This window comes from Nomascus leucogenys, chromosome 25 (genome assembly GCF_006542625.1).
Source record: "Nomascus leucogenys isolate Asia chromosome 25, Asia_NLE_v1, whole genome shotgun sequence".
NCBI classification, from domain to species: Eukaryota; Metazoa; Chordata; class Mammalia; order Primates; family Hylobatidae; genus Nomascus; species Nomascus leucogenys.
In genome coordinates, this window is record NC_044405.1 from 8945743 (window position 1) to 8971474 (window position 25732).

Genomic DNA, 25732 nt, shown 5'->3' on the forward strand with positions numbered 1-25732 from the left:
AATCTGTTTACTTTTATAACAAAACACACATAGAGGAACTTTTTATTTTTCCAGGGCTTTGGCTGACATGACATATTTTCACATGTAAGAATACTGATTTGAAAAATTAATATTTATTTTACAGAGCCAATGAGAACTCATAAGGAGCAATAGCCTTGTATCTTATCTGTGCAGTTCCTTTGTAGGGTTCCTGGTCTGTGATAAGTAGACAGTATCACTTTCTGAACAGGCCTAGGAGTCTCAAGTTGTTTCGAGGCCTTAATAAAAAAGAAGTTCACACAGTTCATGTAGATAATCTGCAGGTGCGGTGAATCCTTGGCTGGGCTAGAGAGGCCTTTAGAGGTCAAGTCTGAGATTCCTTGTGAGAGGTTTCATCAAACACAATTTAGGAAAGCCTCTATGGACAATGATTCTTGCTATACTTTGTGTGGGTAATTAGGCCTGGTATAGTGAGACTAAAGCTTATTTTACAGGTAGGTTAGTTCTGCTACAATTTGTCCTTGAGAAAATTAGGGGATCAGAAAAAAAAACTGTGTTTCAGAAAAGAAACTATAATAGTAAATTAACCTTTAATTGTTGGGGGGCCATGTGGTCATTCATGGTATGGAGCTGCCAAAACATCCCCTCAACATGAAACAGCCAAAAAAAAAAAAAAATCAACAACTAGATTCCCATGATTGAGGAATTAGTAATTAGAAAGTGGAGGAACTGAAACCAGCCCAGTTGTTCAATATAACTAATGTTCATAGTTTCTTCTAAGTAACATAGAAATTGACCCTGTCAGTCTTAAAATTTGAGAAAGTTACATTTGTATTGTGTGAATTCCTACTTCAGGGAATCATCAGCCCTCCCAGGTAGTATCATGGAACTAAAACTTACCAGATCACTGCTTCCGGACAATGAGAGGCCAAACCCCTTACCGGTCATGATTACCTGACCAACTACCTGCTTCCTGTTGACCAATTCCTCTCTTTTCCCCTCTTTAATTCCTGTTATTCTACACGTGGTAACATTTCTTTCCTGCTGTATGAAGCCCTAATTTTAGTGGGTTGAGGAGATGAATTTGAGAGTAATCTCCCATCTCACTGGCTGCTACACACAAATTAAGTCTTCTTCCCTGATGATACTCATTGTTCCAGTGAATGGCTTTCTGTGCGGCAAGTAACAGGATGTAGGCCACACTCCTGGTTTATCATTTACAGTGTCCATGGTCTGAAAGGAGGAAGAATAGGGACATAGCATTTAATGGGTATAGAATTTCACTTGCAGAAGATGAAACAGTTCTGAAGATGTTGGTAATGGTTGCACAACTGTGAATAATATACTTTATTATACAATTGTAAATTGTTAAAATGGTTAATTTATGTTATGTATATTCAGCCACATATACACAATGGCTCTTCTTTGCTCTGTGATTAAGTTCCAAACTCCTCTGGACATTCAACATTCATATATTATCTGTTCCCTGCCTACTTCTCTAAGGTAACTTCACATTTCTGTGTTTCTTTCTTTCATTTTTTAATTTGATTCTCTTTGTTTTTGGTTCTGTGGGTTTTTTTGTCTCATGACCTTGAAATTGCAATTTTTTTTACCCTCTAAGGGCCCCATTTTCCTGAGTCTTCTTTTAGCTGACTAATGATCAACCTTTTAGCCTCAGCTATAATATCATTTACACAGGCAGATTATGCTAATTAACAGCCTCTCACAGGTTCATACATAGACCATTCTTCCACCTCTCTCTCTCTCTCTCACAGACACACACATCAGTATATGTGTCCACTACAGTATATATCCTAGTATATATCCACTGCAGTGTTTATCACAATACAAACCAGTTTTCACTTATTTGCATTTTACTGATTTTTTTTATTTAATTGAATATAGTATCATTAAGCCCTGGAACATTGTTTCTCTCATTTAATGGAATATCCTTACACTGAAAACTAGACTATCACCTAAGTATGTTTCAGGAAATATATGTTAAGTTGCTGACAACATCATTTGCTACAGGTTTTTATTATATATCACATCCACATTAGTTTGTTTTAGCAAATTCTTTAACATGCTCATTTCTCTGTTCTTAAAACAGAAAGATAATTAACTCATGTTTTAAATGGACAAATTTGGCAATTCTGATATGAGAATTATGGTCACAACTAATGTGCCTCAGGGATCATGTGCATTTTGTAAATCTATGCACATAGAGATGAAGACAACAATAAGGACTGAACGGTGGAGAATTAAAGAGTAAATAATTTATATGAAGGTATTTCTTGCTATTAAAAGTACTCTGCTCACCAAGTAAAACAGGCCTAGATATATATAAATGGCAAAAATCACAGTGGAAAAATAAACATATTTCAAAATTTTTTCAAGCATGTCAACAAAATTTATTTTAAATGCATAATATATAGAAAATACATAAAACATGAAGGTTTTTTAAATACATGGCATTTGCCAAATTTGTATTAATTTTACCAACATAATAACTACTAAGATATCAAATATAAAAATAAAAATGATTACAGCAACTTATTTTATTTTCCCAAAGAGCACTTGGATATTACAGTATGTTGTCATTTTTTAAAAATATTGTTATATGGTAGCTATCTTATGAGTGAGTTTTTAATGAATCGATTAGTCAAATTTAAAATAATGTTAAATTATTTGAGCAGTGGGCCATTTCTTCATCTTAGAAAGTTCTCCATCACTTTTCTGTAATACTTCTCAACTCATTTCTGTTCTAAAAATATTTCGAGAGAAATAAAATTTTTCGTGTTTATTCTACTAAATTACTGAAGTTTATGAAGTTTCTTCCAACTGCTTGTGATCAAACTCTGTTAAATGCTATAAATGTAATTTTAACACTATGTCTTTCATAGATATTCAGTATGATAATGTCACTTTAAGAAAAGGTGTTCTGATTTTACTTCTTGTGGGAAAAAAAAAACTCTTCGTAATTCCTTGTTATTGATCTATGTAAGATTTATAAAGCAGCTGTCTATCATGTCTGGCAGACCAGATAAAGGCTTAAATATCTTTTCTGCTGATATATTAAAGACTCAAGGAGTGATGAAGATTCATTGAGATTCTAATGAATACTGTGATTTTTTAAGAGAATAATGCAAACTCATAACTAATAAGACTTGTGAACATCTATGTCTTGAATTTTAAAAAGTATAATATTTTAAAAATGGATAGCATAGTAAAAGGATAGTTTCTATCTTTAGTGCATCACTCAGTAAACATGAAGATATGTTAAAAATAAGAATACGAAATGAAGATTTCACAGTAAATATTACATTTCGAAATCTATATATATTCACACCCACACATATATTACCTTAAAATCACATTATGAAATGTCACAGCTGGTATTTTATAATTTAGAAATGTAAGCTGTAGACCATCAATCAGAAGGCTCAAAATCATGCAAGGCAAATAAATATCATTTGCAGAGCAGACATGAAGAAAAGTTTTGGAGAGAGAAGTTGGCTTCTACAGTGATGTAAGTATGAGGATTTTGCTATCCAAGTTGTCTCAAGATTATTGAAATGGCATTCATGAAATCACTAAGAGTTTGTAGTATATGCCTTGCCTTTAGAGAACACCACAGAATGTCATGTCTAAGGCAAAAATGGGAATAGTTGCTTTGGGTTCATTCTGCCCTCTCAGAGGGCTTGGGGACATAGCTGAGCCATGAGGGATAGAGTCAGCTGAGGGCCATTTGAAAGTGAGTCTTAGAGAACCACGGGGAGAGGTGAGATAACTTCAATAGTGGGAGTCTGTGAGTAAGGGATTAAGGTAATGCCAGGGATGGGTGAAACGTTCATTGATCACATTACAGGAATTGTCAGGACAGCAAAAAAATTTTTATGACAGCATAAAAATCTCTGGAGTGTCTCAAAAAGTTCATGAAAGTGTCAGCTTTGTACAGCTGCCAGTACAGAGACTGTAGAGCAGCTTACACTAACATCTATCACATACTGAGAAAGAATATTCCTGCTCCTCTATTCAATTCTTCCACCATTAACACTAGCTGTGTAGCAAAATAATACATGGCTCTCATGTTAAGTGGCAAGCCCTATTCTTGATTTAGGAATTAAAAGTTTCCAGTCAAAAGTGTTAATTCATATTTCAATCACCAATTCAAAAATAATACTCTTTCTCTCCGGATTGCCAGGCCATTGCCATAGAATGACAGACAAAATTATCATTTGTTGCCTCTCTCCAGCTCCTAGATGCAGTTTGAGCCACCTTCTGGGCGAGGCTGCAGCTGAGGGTAAATCCTAGTAAATTTTACAGCTGTGCATCTTCAGCAGCTGATAGTCTGGAAACTAAAGAGTTGAATGTGCAGACTGTGGATAAGGGATTTGGGAAGGACATAAAAGAGCCCACTATACAAGTCATTCTCAAACGTAAGCTTGCGTTAGCATCCGCTCTAGGGCGTTTAACAACACGTATTACAGGACCTCAGAGAATGTAATTTAGTAACCCTAAGGTGTGCCAGGTAAATTTGCAATTCCAAGTAATGCAGATGCTGATAGTGTGGGTACTACATTAGAATCGCCACACTCAGAGAGTCATAGATAAGATAAATAATTCACTCAAATTTTCACAATAAATGAGTTATATAGACCAGAATCAAATCAAGCTTTCTAACCCAATCCCACAATTAGGTCTCTATATCTAATTACTTGCCAATGATGTCACTTATGTATGTAGTAGATTATAAATGAAGTGGATATTAGGGAAAAAATCCTGGTATATGCTGGAGGTTTTAGTTTTATATTATATATATATATTTATAAAATTTCATCATAAGTTAAATTTTGATAAACTATTTTTTCACATGTAATATAAAAATTTCCTGACAAACACTGTACAATTGTGTAATTCTAGGAGTAATTTTGTTATTACATTTTACATCTGATCAACATTTTGAAGAAAAATTTAAATAATCTTTTCAAATCTACGTGATAAATTATGTAGTTGAACATCAACTTTGGAAGTTGTTTTATTATGGCTTATTCACTAGCATTTTAATGTTTTTTAACATATATCTATATGCGTGTGTGTGTGTGTGTTTGATATATATCATGCTTTATTTTAACTCATAAGACTATATGCTGGAAATTGCTTTTTTATGAAGAGTGGTAAACTCATACGCATTAGTCATATTTGTGTACCTTCAATAGTGTATACAAAGACAGAAGCATTCTTTAATTCAAGATAACTCAGTTGAAAATAAAGGCTAAAAAAATACAATTTTTAGAGGTTAGTTCTAGAAATGTAGCATGTGCTTTGCCAAATCGCATTGAACAAATTAACTTTTTACCTTTTCTTACTGACAATTTTGACTTGATGGAGAGAATATAGTATTCCATGATTAGAATAGAAATATTTGGAAAAATTCAAATACATTATGGAATCCTGATCCCTCAGATGCTAAGCAACGATCATTTATTAACCCATGAATAATGGTCTTGATAGGTTTTGTAATTGCTTTTATTTTATTTACCAAGCTATTTAAGAGTTTTATTTCATTCAATATACTGCATAAAATATGAATTTGACAAAAAGCAATTAAATTTTTGGGAGTGTTTTATCTTCAATAGCCACAAAAACCTGGATAAAATGAAACATTTATTAAGAGGATATAGGGCAGGTTTGCTCATCTGCCTACCAAACTGCCTAGGGATAACACCACATTTCAGGAATGGCATTAGTCTGTTTTCATGCTGCTGATAAAGACATACCTGAGACTGGGCAATTTATAAATAAAGAGAGGTTTAATGGACTCACAGTTCCACGTGGCTGGGGAGGCCTCACAATGATGGCAGAAGACTAAAGGCACGTCTTACATGGCAGCAGGCAAGAGAGAATTAGAGCCAAGTGAAAAGGGAAATGCCCTAAAAAAACCATCAGATCTTGTGAGACTTATTCACTACCACAATAACAGTATGGGGGAAAATGTCCCCATGATTTGGTTACCTCTCACCAGGTCCTTCCTATAACATGTATGGTTTATGGGCGCTACAATTCAAGATGAGATTTAGGTGGGGACACAGCCAAAAAATATCAGGAGTTAAGCACAATTATTCTACAGGAAAAAATGACCCTAATATATAATAACAGCATTAAGCTTGGGTAACCAATGCCAAACTCAGGTGGTGACCCTTTGACAATTAGATGAGAAACTTTTCCAGGATCTGAACAGTAGATAGACATATTTGTTCAGGGCACTCAAAGCTACTACCAGAAAAAATTTATTTAAAATGGCATCTTTTTGATATGATTAGATTTATTAGCTTTATGATACATCTGACTGTTCATATCCAAATTAATGCAAGCCCTCACGGTCATCTCACTTTTATTTTAGAATATTAGATACGAAAATACAATAGAGTCAGGGATTCAAAGTTCTGAGGTAATTATAAGTCTAGGAACATTATTTCAAGTCAGAACACCTTTTACATATGAAGATGAGAAAGAAGAAAGCATCCCCTGACTTCCAGGAACTGGTGTAACACTTAGAGCTGGGCTTTGGTTATACTACAAGCTTCCTTGGAACTCATAGCTAGGCCTTATTTTTGTCCTTGGAACATAATTTCATATAGCCAGATCGCCTAACCAAAGTCTATACATGTACCTTATATATATATACACATTAGAAGACAAGCATGCTGGTTCAAGTTAGAAATAGTAGATTCTCAATAAATTCTCTTGTTTGAGCTGAACTGATCATGCATTCAGCAAATATAAATGAAGTTAGTTTCCTTAATTTTACTATATAAAAAAATAGAAATCAAATGGATTATGATTTTAAAAAATCAAAGAAATGAAAACAAGGAAAGTCTTGCAGAAGGCAGGGCCCGTAATAAGGAAGATAAAAATTATCATAGTATTTTCATTCCCTTTTGGAGGCATGAACTCATTTTTTCTCTTGTAAGATTCAGCATAGTCCTTACTGAGCTAGTCTGTAGGGATATATTGTATGTATATATGATATATATATATATATAGAAAGAGAGAATTAAAGATTCAGTTGAATTGACATAAGGTGCAAACATCTCTTATATATTATATTTTGTTACATAAAAATAAATATTGTTTGATTTTCAATAAAAATTGTCATGATTCTAAATAGTCCATTCTAGAACTTGTGAGCCATTCTTGGCAAATTTTTAGGAGCAATTTTCCACACCTAGAGGTAAACTTCAAAGTAAAATGTTTGTGTATTTGTTGCTAACCTTATTCCTAGGAAAATTTATCAAGAAATGATATTGATAGTTTTTCTCAGTAGCACATCTACAGTAAATGTCCTGTCTGCTATGGAATGGCCATTTTGTCCACATGCAAAACCCGAGTGCAGTTTCTAATTCCATGAAAACTAAACAGCTCTCTCAGAAATAAGAAAAATGTCCTATACAGAGTTTCATTTCAAAACTCTCTCTTTCTTTTATTCATAGTCTCTCTAGACGGACTCGGATTCACATCATCGATTGCTTGTTAAGGGGCATATTGTATCAATTCCTGTGTAGCAGAATCATTATGCATGTTTTCTTCTCAAGATTTTAAGGGACAATCCATTTCCCTGACTTTTGCAGCTTTCGGAGTTCTCTTGTATTCCTCTTCTGGCGGCCCCTTTCTGAACCTCAAAGACAGTAACCATGGGTCAAGTCTTTCTCACATCAAATCACCTTTACAGACTATCCTCTTCTGATTCCTTCTTCTACTTGTAGATACCTTCTGACTTTGGGCCCCACCCAGACTATCCAGAATAATCTCTTTGTCTTCAGCCAGCTGTTAGCAACCTTGATTCCATCTAAAATCTTAATTCCCCTTTGCTATGGAACCTAACATATTCACAGGTTCTTGGAACTGGGACATGGACATCTTTGGGAAGGGAAGCATTATGTGACCTACTAAAAGAGGAATTACTGATGATCCAGATTCTAATATGCCTTATTGCAGAGTTTTCATCAGCCTGATGAATTGTATAACAAATTAGTGACTTTTTAAAGGCCTGAGAGCATCTCTTGAAGGTTTTAACTACTCTGCTACCCTTCGGTGTTTCCTGCTCTCAAGACATGTGCTGGAACCACAGTAGTTTCACTGTGTGTACTTGGCTGCCTAACTCATTGAAATGGAAGCCAAGTGCATATCCTCATCGTGAAACACAAAATAATGGACAAAATAATGGGCCTCAAAAATGTCCACATCCTAATCCTCAGGAACCTGTTAGTCTGTTGCCTTCAGTGAAAAATGAGCTGTGGAGATATGATTAAACATCTTGAGATGTGAATATTATTCTGGATTACCCCAGTGGGCCAAGTGCCTTATAAGTATCCTTATAAGGCAGAGGCTGGAGTGTCAGAGTTAGAGAGGAGATGTGGCAGTGAAAGCAGAGGTGATAGATGATGGATAGATAGAGATGATAGGTAGATAGATTAGATAGATAGATAGATACATACATACATACATACATAAACAACATAGAGATGATAGGCAGATTAGATAGATAGATAGATACATAAACACGATAGAGATGATAGATTAGACACATACATACATACATAAACATGATCGAGATGATAGATTTGATAGATACATACATAAACATGATGGAGATTATAGGCAGATAGATTAGATACTTACATACAAACATACATAAACATAGAGATGATAGGTAGATTACATAGATATATACATACATAAACATGATAGAGATGATAGGTAGATAGATACATACATACATGGATACATAAACATGATAGAGATGATAGGTAGATTAGATAGATAGATGATATAGATAGATAGGTAGATAGATAGATAGATAGATAGATAGATAGATAGATAGATAGAGATGATAGGTAGATGATAGATCATCATTTAGATATGAATGATAGGGCTGTCTATATATATATATTCATGTATATGCATATGTATTTTTTCATGTATACACATATTTTTTCATGAAAATGCTATTTTGCTGTCTTTGAATATGGAGTAAAAGGACAGAAGCCAAGGAATACAGATGGCCTCTAGATGTGCAAGGCCAGGAAATAGATTCTCCCCTAGAGCCTCCAAAGGTAATGCAGTTTTGCCAACCCACTTCAGATTTCCAACCTCCAGAACTGTAAGATAATAATGTTGTGCTATTATAGCCCACTTAATTTGGAGTAGCTTCTTACAGCAGCAATAGGAAACAAATGCATCTGCCCACTACATTTCAGGGTTTCAGTGAATGGCAAATGATTGAAGTGAAAATGAAGCCTAGAGCTAAGAGGGCCACTGCCTGGCATGACTGGCTCTACGTTGTTTTTTTCCATGATTTCTAAATGTCATTGTCCTTGAGTCAGTGTCCCAAGAATCAAAAACTCTGATTTAGTATGAATTTTAGCAAACTTTCACCCACACTCAAGTATAAATTTAAGAAATGTATCCTGAATATTCAGAGACTTCCAATTTTGCCAAAAACTTGTTTTAGAAGACACTAGCATTAGCTAGAGTCACAGTAGCCTTGTTGGTTTTGAGTCCAAATGGCCTCGAAGGTTATTGTTCATTTGGCAATTTAGCTTCTGGGAATCAGGTGCCTGCCATTGCTGCAACATTTTCTAAAATAATCAGAGACATTTGCCCTGACTAAAATAGAAATTTCTCTTTTCCCTGGGAGAGATATGCATAAAAACAAAACAAAACCAACCAAATCAACAAACCTTTCGTCTCTCACTTATGGCAGGCTACCACTTTTCTTTTATGTAAAACCTCCTTCCTCAGATCTGCTCGCTGAGATGCTAGCACCTTGACAGTCCTGCCCAAGACTTAATTGTGTCTGGGACTAAATGGAATCCCTTTCCTGACATTTTATGTTTTTCAGGGCACTTGTTCCTGTTGTGTTTTGTTTGAGGCTATTCAAGTCTGATAAAGACATTTAAAATTATCATTCTTGCCTATCCTTTCACATTATTCTTAGTTCCAATAGGGATAATAATATAATGCCACAGCATAACTGGCTACATTCATAAGCTTCTACCTTCCTTTTTACTGGAAATCCACCCAGTGTTTGACAATCATTATGAAGTTACCTTTCCAAAGCAGGCTCTTCACCATCCGTTGGAATTCAGCAAGCAAGCAGTGCTTTGGAATTCCACCCTCATCTCAGAAAACCATTTCCAACAGCTTCATAATCATCTGTCAAAATGAGCTCACTACAATTCCAGGAGTTTTAAGTGGCCTATTATGCAGGCACTCCTTGGCCTGAAATCTTAGCAAGCCCAGATGCAGTTCCTACATTAAATGGGTACAAATCAGAGTTTACAAACTGTGGAATGTGAAATGGATTGCTTATACTTTTTAATTTTTTAAAATTTCTGTTCCTCAATTTAATCGTGGATCTAAAGTAAACATTTTTCCAAGCTGATGGTAAATTCGAACAGCCTTTCTAGAGGCTGTCTGTGCCTGTGTTGACTCTAGGTTAATAAACTAAAATGGAATGTGAATTCTTCTCCAAAAAGAGTTCTTCATATCTCTAAAGGTTGGGTTTTCATATCAAAAGAAAATGGTTTAACAAAATCTTAATATATGAAATCTGTAATATTTCTCAACGTCTGTCATTAAAACTTTCATCCTTGGTTGTTTATGATAAGGAAAGGGCTTGGACATAAACATAGCATTACATTCCTTGAACACTTTGACACTTAAGATTTTACTTAAAGTTATCTGTTTTGGATGACAAAGTTAGTTTTTGTTTGTTTGTTTGTTTTTTTAAGACGGAGTCTTGCTTTGTTGCTCAGGCTAGAGTGTAGTGGCATGAACGTGGTTCACTGCAACCTCCACCTCCTGGGTTCAGGCAATTCTTCTGCCTCAGCCTCCCAGTAGCTGGGATTTACAGGCACACACCACCACGCCTGGCTAATTTTTGTATTTTTTTGTAGAGATGGGATTTCACCATGTTGTCCAGGCCGGTCTTGAACTCTTGACCTTGTGATCCACCTGCCTTGGCCTCCCAAAGTGCTGGGATTACAGGCGTGAGCCACCGTGCCCGGCCGACAAAGTTAATTTTATACATTAATAAGTTTAAGACTTGTTACTATTTCATTTATATACTACATCAACAAACTATTCTCCTTTTACTGTTTATGTCTTAGTCCATTTTTGTTGTTTGTAACAGAATACCTGAAACTGGGTAATTTATAGAGAAAACAAATTTATTTCTTTCAGTTATGAAGGCTGAGAAGTCCAAGGTTAAGGGGCTGCATGGGGCGAGAAGCTCCTTGGTGGTGGAGGTTTGGCAGACTCCCAAGTCAGTGCAGGCCACCACGTGATGAGGCAGCTGAGCAAGCTGGCTCAGGTTTCTCTTCCTCTTTCTATGAAGCCACCAGTCCCACTTTTGTGATATCCCATTAATTCAGGATTTCATTACTCTATTAACTCAGAAATTTATTAACCTGTTTGTGAGGGCAGAGCCCTCGTGACTCAATCAGCTCTTAAAAGCCCCACCTCTCGTTAATGCTATATTGAGATCAAATTTCAATTTTAGCTTCAGAAGAGACAAACATTCAAACCACAGCACCTTACAAGGATCAAATAAACTGAAACGTAACCACTATGGCATGTAATACATACCTCACTTCCTCTTTATCTTCTTCCCTACTAGGAGATGTCTCCCAGCCTTCACCTTTTTGCTTCCACTTGTGATGCGTGTGCATGCCTTTCAGGCTGATGAACTAAATCAAAAATCACGTTGACTTTAAAGTGTGTGTAAAAGCCTGTCATTCTCACTCTGCCTTTTCTCTCTCTTCCTTCTCAGTGATTCTACTTCCCAAAATAAAATTTTGCCTCAGGCTCAGCTTTGTAGGAACCAAGGCCAAGATGTAGAGTTTTGAAGTTAATTTCCCGATGTGTCACATTTCACAAAAAAGGAAAAAATTACCATCTCATGGCATGTAATAATATCCAAATTTAACTACCTTATTGGTCCTTACTTTGAGAATTATAAGACCTTAATGTGTTTCCACCCCACTTCCCCACCTAAAAAGAAGTCTCCCTGCTATCGTTGAGTGTCACTGGTAGGGGGGTGTGTGAGGATGTGTTTGTCCTGCTGTTCCTCCAGTGTCGCAGGTACTGGGCTTTTCTGTTACCGTTATTTTCCTGGGCCATTGATTGACACTGTTAATATGTCAGATGCAGCTCCTCTGATCCATGCCTTCGTGAAAAAACACCCTTCAAAAGGTTCTCTCTAGTTTCTTCCTCTACCACTATTTATAATTGTTGTGTATGAGGTATCCTACATATTATTTTTGGATAGAACCGCTAAATAATATGTCTTTAACAAGATTAAAGTGCACTTCTGTCTTATGTTTACAAATGAAATCTAGTCCAGATTGGAAGGACAGCTTCAAGACAGCTTGAAAACAGCTTCAAGTCACCTGAAGCCAGGACCCTTCTATTTCCAGGCCCTTCTACCCTTATGCTCACCATTAATGGTTTCATCTCAGAGCCAAAGTTGGCTGCCAAGTTTCACCCATTAGAAACTATTCCAACCAGCAGAAAAGGGAAAGGCCTGAAGAAAGGTACAGTAATTTTAATTTTTCTATAGTAAATATTAACTTGTCTTCGACTTTATGTGACTCTGGTGGATCCTGTATTTTCTGGAAAGCCTATTGTCTACATTTGGGGTTCTGGTCTGAGAGGAGAAGAATGGTGGCATGACACCCACATCAGAATCTAAGTTTTATGTTTCCTCTCTCATTCGCTCTTAGGTTAGAATTTTCTTTCCCATATCTTGTCTGGTATAGGAAAAGGGCAGCAAAAGAATGGTGGCAGCTAAGATAGGTGTAGAAAAAAGAAAAAAATCTATATATATATGTATGATATATACATAATATATACATCTTATATGTAGATATATATGATATATGCATAATATATATCTTATATGTAGATATATAAATATATACATATGCAGATATATATACATATGTAGATATATATAATATATGTATATATTATAATATATGTATATATCATATATATGATATATAATATGTATGTATCATATATATGATATATATGTATATATCATATATATGATATATAATATGTATGTATCATATATATGATATATAATATGTATATATCATATATGATATATAATATGTATATCTAATTCAGCAATTATTCCTTAGGACAACTATTTGATCATACACTGGAACCACAGCTTTGGGGAAAAGCTAAGATATTAATACAATTATTTTATGACTCTAGCTTGTGCCACTGACGTGCTTAGACTTAGTATGTACAGAATGTTCAGACAAAGATGTTTTAGATATGTTAAGATGAGGCGACTAGGCGTGTCAATGTTAAGTGAAACACATGGACTTATTTGCTACCACGTGTGTGTGTGTGTGTGTGTGTGTGTGTGTGTGTATACATACATAACTTGTAACTTTATTGAGGTGGTGCTGAGTAAATATAATCAAGTTTAGGCCAAATTTATAAGCTTTCTAAAATCACTAGATAAAGACTCATCAACCCCAAAGGTAATCACATATGTAATTTACTGTTACTTAACAAGGAATGCATTTATTTTTTAATGTTCATGTACATGTCTGAGCATCACTTTCCAGAACTTCTGTTTAGTAGCATAGTGTGTAATTTTAAATATAAGCTTGTTATTATTTTTAGTTGGGAGAGATTAGGAGACAAATTTCTTCTGAGATTCCTTTAAAACAGCCAATAAGTTAACTCTTACAACTCTTACAAATTTCAAAATGCTATCACCATAAACCATTAATTTTGCAATGTAGAAACATGGTCTTATCATTCAAAGAAATCTGAAAGCTGAATTATCTCATTCAAATACTATGTAATAGAAGAAATGAAAATGATGAGAAACACATCATCAATTCTCTCAAACACTGTTGAAAAGATATGTACCTAGTCTTGTGTTATTTTGGAAATACAAAGCTGAAGAGTATGTGATGCTTTCCCTTAATAAGTTCATACAATTTTAAGAGAAAAATTTAGAAGGATGTCATATCCTTGAAATGAACACAGTATTCTTTTTTATCTCATAACACTGTTTGAAGACAATATTTTTCTTAGTTAGCAATTGGTCTTATTGAAGACAAGTTAACTTTAACTGTTAGCATATACTCTTTTTAGTTGGTAAATATTTTATTCACAAATTGCTACTAATATCACTCCCTACACTTTTTTCATTCTGATTAAATTAAATCAAATATGTTACTTTATAAAATATATTGAAAACATTTGTTTATACCATATTGGAAATTTGTGCTATTTGATAGACGAGTAAAGTTTCAAGGGAAGTTTCAAAGTTATCTTCTTTTTTATGGTTGCTTGTTAATGAGTAACATAATTTCCTAGTTACTGCTTTGATTTTAATACACACGTAACTTGCCTGTCATAATAGGGCACAATGTGTGCTTCTCAGTGATATGGTTTGGCTCTGTGTCCTCACTCAAATCTCATGTTGAGTTGTAATAATCCCCACGTGTTAAGGGCGAGACCAGGCAGAGATCACTGAATCACGGGGGCAGCTTCCCCCACACTGTTCTAGTGATTGTAAGTGAGTTCTCAGGAGGTCTGCTGGTCTTATAAGGGGCTTCCTCCTTTGCTCAGCATTCATTCTCCCCTGCCACCCTGTGAAGAGGTGCCTTCTGCCATGATCGTAAGTTGCCTGAGACCTCCCCAGCAACGCAGAACTGTGAGTCAATTGAACTTCTTTTCCTTATAAATTCCGCAGTCTCAGGTATGTCTTTATTAGCAGCATGAGAACAGACTAATACACTCAGTATTAGTGCAAAAGGAATAAAATAACTTAAAATCTGTTTTAAAAAAATTAATTCAAACGTGACTTTTCTTATGTATAATTTTGTGTAGAATATAGGTAGAAGTTTGCATATACCACTAAATATGATTTAAAATAAATAAATGTTAAAAAACACAATGAGCCAATTTTATTCAACTTAAAAAAAAAACTAAATATTCCACAAACCTGTGCAGAGTCTGTAAAAAAAAAAACATAAAATTCTAATTATAGGCAGAAGTTAATTCTAACTGAATGGGGAGATAGAGAATGTCCCTTAAAGGAAGTATAAATATTTCAAATATGTTGATTCTCACAAATTGACATATAAGTACAATAAACTCACTATAAAAATACAAAATTATTTTGGCCTGAATTGACAAAATTATATAAATTGCATTCAAATAATTAGCCTCTGACATATAGTAAGTTAGTATGGGGAATGGTCTTGCATTTCCAGATATTAAAATTCTTTATAAAGCTAGACTAATTTAAAAATTTTGGGACTCATGCCATGATAGACAAATAGAAATGCACATAAAAATTCAGAATATTCATCTCTAATTCATCATGTTATACTTGGGACATCTATTATTCATGAGATTCCACCAAAACAACTCCTGAACTTTTCTCAAAATTGAAAGAAAATATATTATTTATGTATAGTTCAAAAAGGGGCTGTGAAGAAAAAGTTTGTGTATAACAATGTTTTTCCTGTTTTAATAAAAATGGCTTTTAAAAGTGTGAGATATTGATCATTTAACAAATGGTGTTGGGATAATTGTGTTGTACTCAAAAATATATTTCAGATGGAATTTATAATTAGATAAAATTGTATAGTATAATAAATAATAATATATCATTAAGCAAAATTAATTAAAAAAGGATTCTAGAGCAAAGAGCAATGGAACGTGATTATAAACTCAACATGAGTTTTTAACAAAAAGTAGATGTACATGTCTTCCTTGATATAGGAAAGTTCTGATTCTGTAACCATGTCATTTCCTTAGTGGCATCTTTTGAACATTACAAATACACTGGTGTATTGTCCAGCCTGCCTCAGTCAGTCAAGGTTTCAATTTGTACATGCATAAAGGTAGTATGAAATAGGAAAGCGAAACTATTTGCCAAGAATTAACAAGATGTATAGACATGCAAGGAAAAGTGATAAAGTGGACACAGTGCCCACAGTTCTCACTCACTGACAATCTCCATAGCTGTTTTGATTCTAGATGCTGATGTAAGTTTACATCTGTCATCTGGCCTAATTAAGGTCTGATTGGAGGACTCACACAGGATGTGCCTATTGTAAAGTCCAAAGGGAATCCACAAACCCTGCTTTGGCTCAATTTTTTTTCTAGATAGACCTGCCCTCATTAATAGAAGATGGACTAACTACCATTTCTTTTGCAAACTCAGTCATAAAATTTGAAATATTTTCCTTAAGAAGAAAATGTTACTAAGACAAGAAAAGAGGATATTTTAGGAAAATATTCACCTTGGGAAGAATTAAGTGGTTTTAATGCCTTCAACATTAATACAAAACTATTTCTAGTAAATAAAAATGACGAAAAAGATAATAAGACACTAAACAGATTATAATATTAGAAATTAATGAGGAACAGTACATTATAATGTTAATAACGCTGCAGAAAAATGAATGCTATGTAAAAATGAATCCATTGTCTATACAGACATTCAGAATGCAGACGTAAACTACAAAATGTAAAATAAAAAGAGGGAAGATGACAGATACAGAGAACAGCTAATAAACAGCTGAGTGTGCTTTCTGAAAAAGATTCCAGAATAGAGTGACCAAAAGCACAAACTAAACACACAGAAGCAATTTTATAAGCTGTGGATGAGGCATCAGAAGATCTAAATCTGTATATCAAAAAGAGTTACTGCAAACCACATTAAATGAATAGAAAAAAATGAAAGCTAAATATGTGCAGATAAAATGCTAGCTGTTTCTGTTTTTGGAGAGGTCTTTCTTATTGCATCTTTTTAAAGCTTTATTGATGTACAATTGTTATACAAAAATAGTACACCTTTAATGTACACTTTCTTCCCCCCTCCCTTTTTTTTTGAGACGCAGTTTTGCTCGTGTTGCCCAAGTTGGAGTGCAGTGACATGATCTCGGCTCACTGCAACCTACGCCTCCTGGGTTCAAGCAATTATTCTGCTTCAGCCTCCTGAGTAGCTGGGATTACAGTTGCCCACCACCACGCCCAGTTAATTTTTGTATTTTTAGTAGAGACGGGGTTTCACCATGTTGGTCAGGCTGGTCTCGAACTCGTGACCTCAGGTGATCCACCCGCCTCGGCCTTCCTAATTGCTGGGATTACAGGCATGAGTGCCTGGCCCTAATGTACACATTTTGATAATTTTGTCTGTTTGTTTTTTGTTTGAGACAGGATCTTGCCCTGTCCCCCAGGCTAGAGTACAGTGGCAAGATCATGACTTATTGCTCCATTGACTTTCCTGGCTCAAGCGATCCTACCACTTCAGCCTCCTGAGTAGCTGGGAGTAGCTGGGCCATAGGTAAGCACCACCAAGCTTGGCTAATTTTATTTTATTTTTGTTTTTTGTAGAGATGGGGGTCACTCTGTGTTTCCCAGGCTGATCTCATACTGCTGGGCTCAAGCCAGCCTTTAGTCTCAGCCTCCAACAATTGCAGCAAGATTATAGGCATGAGCCCCCACATCCTGCTGATGAGTTTAGATATATGCATACATCCTTAATACCTTAAACCAAGGCACTAAATAGATTCACTACACAATTCTCTTGTCTTTATTTGTTGAGTTTGTTTTTCTTTTAATTTGTTTGTTTTCAGTTTTTTCCCCCTTTGGTAAGTATACTTAACATGAGAGTTATCCTCTGAATATATTTTGAAATGTACAATACTGTATTGTCAACTATAGGTACTTTGTTATACACAGATCTCCAGAACTTATTCATCTTTCATCACAGAAATGTTAAACCCATTGAGAAACAATTATCCATTTTTTTCCTACCTCCAGCCCCTAGTAACTATCTCTTTATTATCTGCTTCTATGTGTTTGATTATTTTAGGTACCTCATATTAGTGGAATCATGCAGTATTTTGTCCTTTTGTGACTGGCTTATTTTACTTGGCTTACTGTCTTACCTATGTTGCAGCAAATGGCAGAACCTCATTTCTCAAGGCTGAATAATAGTCTGTTGGGTGTATATACCATGTTTCCTTTACCTGTTAATTCATCAATAGACCCTTGGGTTGTTTCTGTATCTTGGCATTTGTGAATAACACTGCAGTGAACACAGGTGCACAGATATCTCTTTGAGATCCTGGTTTTAATTCTTTTGCACATATATCTAAAAGTGGGTTCACTGGATCATATTGTAGTTCTATTTTAAATTTTCTGGGGAACCTCCATGGTTTATCCATAGTGACTGGGAGAGGTAATATTTCACATTTCCATCAATAATGCATAAGAGTTCCAATTCCTACACATCTTCAGCAACATGTTATTTTTTTTAATAATACTTATCTTACCAGGTGTGAAGTAATCTCTTATTGTGGTTTTCATTTGCATTTCCCTGATGATTAATGATGTTGAGCACCTTTATGTACTTGGTGGTCATCTGTATGTATTCTTTAAATAAATGTATATTCAACTCTTTTGTTCATTTTTTAAGCAGGTTTTGTTTTTGCTATTGAATCATAAAGGATTCTTGTACATTTTGAATATTAATTCCTTATCAGATAGATGTTTGTCAAATATTTTCTCTCATTCTGTAGGATACCTTTTCACTTCATTTTCTGTTGCTTATAACAGATACCTGAATCTGCGTAATTTATTGTTTTTAAAGAATTCATTTCTTGCAATTATGTATGCTGAGAAGTTCAAGGTTGAAGGGCCATATCTGGTGAGAGCTGGTGGGGATTCTGAAGAGTCCCAAGGCAGTGCAGAGTATCACATGAGGAAGGGGGCTGAGCTTGCTAATGTCCTAGCTCAGGTTTCTCTTCCTCTCCCCATGAAGCCACTAGTTCCACTCCCATGATAACCCATTAATTCATTAACCTATTAATCCATGAATGAATTAGTCCATTAGGAGGGCAGCGCTCTTATGAGCCAATCACCTCTTAAAGGCTGCACCTCTCAGTATTGCCTCAGTGGAGATTACATTTCAACATGAGTTACAGAAGGGACAAATGTTCCAACTGTAGCACATCTCCTTTGTTAAGTTTATTCCTAAATATTTTGTTGTTTTTGATGCTATTGTGAGATTATTTTGTTAATTTTTTCAGATAGCGTATTGTTAGCACATAGATGTGTAACTGATTTGTGTATATTAATTTTGTATGCTGCAACTTTGCTAAATTTATTAGTTATAACAATGACTTTCCTTGGTACTTAGTTTAATGTGTGACATCTTTACCAATCCCTGGTCTCTGACCACTTTTCAACTTCTTTGGTGTGACCCACCCTAATGTCTTGTTTTCATTGTATTTGAGGTGTGAAACTCTTTTTCACTCTGGGGCTTTGCATATCCTGAGCCTCCTATCTAGAAGTTTTCACTACCCTGTTCTTCATACATACCAGGTCAATTTTCCCTGAAGTCCTTCCCTAACAAAAAATATTGGAGTAAGTCACCTATACATATTCCCCATAATGCTTGCAAATACTTTCAAATATTTTACTTCCTTTAGATATTATAAATTTATTGAGCCACCACCTAGTTCACAACAGACAAAATAATTAATATTAAAAGGATGATTTATATTTGTTTGTATGTCTATGTCTGGATGTATGTGTTTATGTGTGTGTGAGAGAGAGAAAGAAAACAGAGACAAAGAGACTATATGCCTCCTATTTTATCTAAGATTCTTGGTGGGTAGTGTTATTGTTATTTTTTTCTTCTTTTTAAACTTTTCTGTGTATTTCTAATTCTCCTTGATGCACATGTATAACATTTTATTGAAAATAAATTATTAAACACTTTGGAAAGAATAACCTAAAACAGTTCCCCTTCTCTATTTCTTAAGATCAGGTGTTCATTTCCTATTGCTGCTATGACAAATTACCACAAATTTAGTGGCCTAGAATAACAAATTTATTATTGACTTCTGAAGATCAGAATACCAAAATGTGTCTCAGGAGCTAACACCAAGGTGTCAGCTGCTTGCTTTCCTTTTTGTAGACTTTTCCTTGCCCATTTGAAGAATGTTGTTCTTGATACTGTAGAACTAACATGCTGAATTTTTTGATGGCTACAAACAAAACCCTTTCTAGCATCTAAAGATCGCCACATTCCTCAGTTCATGGCTGCTTTCCTTCAATTTCACAGCTAGCAATGGCAGGTGGAGTCCTTGTGATGGCGCACCTGTCTAACACTTCTTTCATCTTCACATCTCTCATTAACCACAGCAAGGAACGATTCCATTTTTCAGCATTCATGTGATTAGATTGTGCCCACCTGGATAACAGAGGATCTCTCTTCATCTCAGGATTCTTAATCTTATTTAGATATGTAAACTTCCTTTTTCTTTTTACCATGTAAGGTAACATATTTATAGATTCTGGCAATTAAGCCTTAAACATCCTGTGGGTACCATTAGTCTGTCTACCATAGATCACAAATCAGCTTTTCAAATCATTTTACTTACCTTGAAATTCTTAGTAACGGGTTGGAATATGGATTTGCCAAGTCTGCAATTGGATTTTAATTTTAAAATATTTAACAGGTGAATATATATATATATAAGGTTATAGAATTGAAAAAAATCATACTAATTCAAATTTTTCCCTTCCTCCCCCCCTCCCTCCCTCCTTCCAGGCTGGAGTGAAGTGGCTCAATCTCGGCTCACCGCAACCTCCACCTCAAGGATTGAAGTGATTCTCATGCCTCAGACTCCCCAGTAGCTGGGATTACAGGTATGCACTGCCACGCGCAGGTAAATTTTAGGATTTTTAGTACAGACAGGGTTTTGCCATGATGCCCAGGCTGGTCTCAAACTTCTGAGCTCAGGCAATCTGCCTGCCTCAGCCTCCCAAAGTGCTACGATTACAGGCATGAGCCACTGTGCACAGCTGATTCAATTTTGTTTTGTTTTGTTTTTGTTTTTTGGGGGAAGGCATTTCACTCTCTTTTCTCTGGCTAGAGCGCAATGGCACAATTTTGGCTCACTGCAACCTCTGCCTCCAGGATTCAAGTGATTCTCCAGCCTCAGCCTCCTGAGTTGCTGGGATTACAGGTGCCTGCCACCGTGCCTGGCTAATTTTAGTATTTTTAGTAGAGATGGGCTTCACAATGTTGGTCAGGCTGGTCTCAAACTCCTGACCTCAGGTAATCCACCTGCCTTGACCTCCCAAAGCGTGGGGATTACAGGCATAAGCCAGTGCGCTCTGCCCAAATTTTAAATGTCTTTAAATTGGCTGAAGAGAAATTGGGTCTCTCATGTAACAAACAGATCATTTGAAAGTTAATAAAAGAGGGAGTAATTTATTTTTCATTACTTTTTTTGTAAATATATGAAATAATTATTCATTTAATACTTTCATGTTTTGTGATCTTTTCCTATCTCATTTCTTATTTAATTCTACAGGGCTGTAATTTCTCCTTTAATTCATCATTTGTCAGAATAATAATGAGAAATAATTATAAATTATTAAAGGAATCTTGATCCATAGCAATTTCAAATCTTCCTCTTTTTTTACTGTTATTTTTATTTCAGAACAAATCATTATGTTTTTTCTAGGTCTAATTATATGTGCATATTTTTCCATAGGATGTATTAATTTCACTAAATGTTTTATCTTATTGTGTTTGAGATTTATTCATTTTTCTCTCTACATTTTCATGACTTATATATGAACTTTTACTTTCTAATTCAGTACTATCTATAATCATAAAGCCAGGTAACTAAGACATGTTTTCGCAAAGAATGAGGGGATATTTGTTAGTTAATGTAGTTTAAAATGGTGCTAAATAATACTACGAGTTCAAGATATCTCTAGTGCAGTTAGTCTTTAGAACCATCTACATTTTGTCATAAATGGCATGAAAACAGATTATAGGGTGATTTTTATGGTAGTGAGTTGGAGAACTGATGTATTATAATATAAATCAATATCTACTTAAAGAGTATTTGATTCCATTGTTGTACAAACAATGATATATAAAATGAAAGAGAAACAAGACTTCAGACACCTAGGTTTTAAGATTTCCTAAGTCTATTAGTTGTTACTCAATTTCCCCATTTATTCTCAGTTTCTTTAGTAGGTAAACAATGATATTGATAAGTGATAGTGTATTTTATATTTTATTTATCCCTGATAGGCTTTCTGTTGTTATTTATTCTGTTTTATTTAGTTTATTCTGGTTATCTAGTAAGCTTCTCTGCTTGGCTAGTAAATGTCGGACAACCTCTTTCTCTTACTTTTCTTTACTCTTAAATTTATATGCTTGCCCTAGGTAATTTCTTCTACATCTTTAATTGCAATTACTGTATTGCAGTGATTCTCACATTTGTTTCTCTGCTATGTTTGTGCTTATCCCAATCCTTGTGTCCAATTGCTACCTTGATATTTCTACTATAGTTAAAAGTCCCAACAGTACCTTACAAGCAACATTTCTGAAATATAACCTATCTTCCTTCTCTTATTCAAATTGTTTACACTTGGTGATACTGCCAGTAGTCAAGGACACCAACATTAATTCATACAGCATTCCAGAAACCTAAGTCATTCTTAAAATTCTTCTCCTCATGCCTCTTGTAATCCATAATATCTTTTCAATTTTATTCCAAAAACTTGTTTGAAAATGTCCACTTTTTTATACTTCCATTTAATCTATGCTAATGTCACCTTTAAGCTGTACTCCTGGCACTTTCTCCAAAATAATCTTCCATCAACTCTGACTCACTTCTAATCTACTGTCTCCACTGGTGACAGAGTTTTCTTGTTAAAAACTTGATTACGTGCCACCCTTTTTCAAACCTGGGCCCATCACCATATTTCCCTAATAAAACCTCCAAGCAACAGATGATCAGCCAGACTCCTGCCTTCTAGGTGCATCTTTTGCTATTTTCTCCTTAACCTTTTGGATTCCAGTCCTAGGGGCCCTTCGATCATTCAGGTCCATTAGTATTTCACACACACTCTAGATAGCAGTACTACCTCTGCTTAAATTAGTTTCTATTCATCTATCGATTCTTAGGTCAAAAACTACTACTTCAGTGAGTGGGAAGTCAGATGATTAATGTCTGCTCTTTACACAGAAACTTGCAGAGATTTGTAACAAGAGCATAATTATATCAAAATGACAATAACAACAATGTTTAACATCTAGAAGCCACTTCCAACAAAACCATGTGGAAGGCGGGAGCAAATTGCATAGATGTGGACAATGAGATTTGGAGAGTTTATGTAACTTGCTAAAGGTCATGCACCCAGATAACTTGACAAAAGGACTGTATAGTTAATAACAATGCTGCCTCAGAATCAGAGTTTCCTTCCATGTTAATTTATTATTATTTACTTCATTTTCACACCTAGCAACGGCAGGTGGAGTCCTTGTGATGGTGCACCTCTCTAACACTTCTTTCATCTCCACATTTTTCATTAACCATAGCAAGGAATGATTCTGTGTTACCGCATTCATGTGATTAGATTGTAGCCACCTGGATAACCTAGGCTCTCTCTTCAACTCAAGATGCTTAAAAACAAGCATGACCTGGGACATGAAATGCTTTGCATTGTTATAGAAGTGACAATTCTGCTTAATCAAAAATACAATAAAAATATTTAAAAATTGTCTTGTATTTCTCCATGATTTTTAAATTTTGACTAGAAATACTTTATTGTACAGATTTATCATCTCTACTCTGTCATAGATGAAAATGTCAATCTATATCTCAGAAAAACTATTCACTATAAAAATAAAATTTCCTATTTTAATATTTCTTATTGAGTGATAAAATACAGTTTTCTTTTAGCTCTCTTGTAAAACTAGTGGTTTGGGCATTTTTAAATTCCAATTATATGCATGATGAATGATCTCTTTAATGTTCTGTTGAATTTTGCTTGCTAGAATTTTGTTGAGAACTTTTTTGTCTGTGTTCATCAGGGATGTTGGCCTGTAATTTTCTTTTCTTGTAGCGTCCTTCTCTCGCTATGATATCAAGGTAATACTGGCCTCATAAAACAAGATTGTAAGTATGCTTTCTTCTTCAATTTTATGGAAGAATTTGAGATGGATTGTTCTTTAAATGTTTGATAGAATTCACCTGTGAAAGTATCACGTTTTGTGCTTTACTTAAATGGGAGATTTTTTATTACTGATTGAACCTCCTTATGAGTTATTGGTTTGTTTAGATTTTCTATTTCTTCATAATTCAGCCTTAATAAGTTACATTGTGTTTAAAAATTTATCAATTTCTTCAACGTTAAACAATTTGCAGGCATATAATTTTTCATGGTATCTTGTGATGATCCTTTGTATTTATGTGGTATTTGTCAGAATGTCTCCTCTTTCATTTCTGATTTTGTTTATCATCAAAAACAGTCATTTATCTTTTATTTACTGTGGATACAAGTTGGTTGATTTTGTTATTTTTTCAAAAACCAACTCTTCTTTTGTTGACTTTATCTTTTTTAGTCTCTATTTATTCATTTCTGCTCTGATCTTTATTATTTCTTTCCTTCTGCTATCTTTGCAGAATTGTAAAGTTTTAATGTAACTGAAAAATACCAGGAAACTGAATTCAATAGCATGTTAAAAGAATCATTCACAATGATAAAATGGGGTTTATCTCAGGGATGTTTCAACATGTACAAATATATAAATATGATAAACCACATTAACAAAATGAAGGACAGAACTGATATTATCTCTAGATTCAGAAAATGCATTTGACAAAATTCAACATTCTTTCATTATAAAAACTCTCAACAAATTAGTTATAGAAGACATGTGCCTTAACACAGTAAAGGCCATATATGACAAACCCACAGTTAATATACACAAAAGTGAGAAGTTGAAAGATTTTTATTTAAGACAAGGAATGAGAGAGGGAGGTCTAGTCTTGCCGCTACTATTCAACATATTACTAAAAGTCCTAATCTGAGAAATTAGGCAAGAGATAGAAATAAAAGATCCAAACTGAAAAGGAAGAAGTTAAAGTGTCCCTGTTGGCATATGAAAGGATCTCTTGGACATTGACAAACATAAAAACTCAATAAAAAACTGTTAGAGCTTAAAAACAAATTCACTAAAGTTGCAGAATATAAACTGCATACAAAATAGTTTATGATACTTTACCTGGGAAAGATTTTGAATTGAAGATTTGAATATTGATAATACTCCAAAAATTATTTAGGACTATATATTGTATTATGCTAAAGAAGAATTATATACTACCATTTATCAAATAATTGCTGAGACCTACTAGACATCAGAAAATGAGAACAAGAAGATAAAGGTGAAACATGGCCATAGAGTTTGGCTGCTAAGATGTAATCTGTAGTTCCCCTATACAAGACAAACAATTGCATGTAAAGTTAACAACAGAGTAAAAAATCAAGCTAACACTCCACACTCACTATGGAAATAAAAAGCAACAGCAATACTACTCTGGAATCATATCTGCACAAAGGAACAATATAAGAAGTTATGGCAGCATAAAAATAAGCCAAAATCCTTCTCTTTGGCTAACATAAGTGGCAACTGCCTTTTTATCAATGGCAACTCTAGCCCTGCTTCATTCCTCTCACCTTATAGATAAGAATTATTTCAATATCCAGTTGTTGAATTGCCCCTCTTTTCTGGCAGCATGTAATCCAGAACAAATTGTTGCTTCTTTGAATCCTCTCCGAAATCACTTAATACAAGCGAAAATCCTACAGC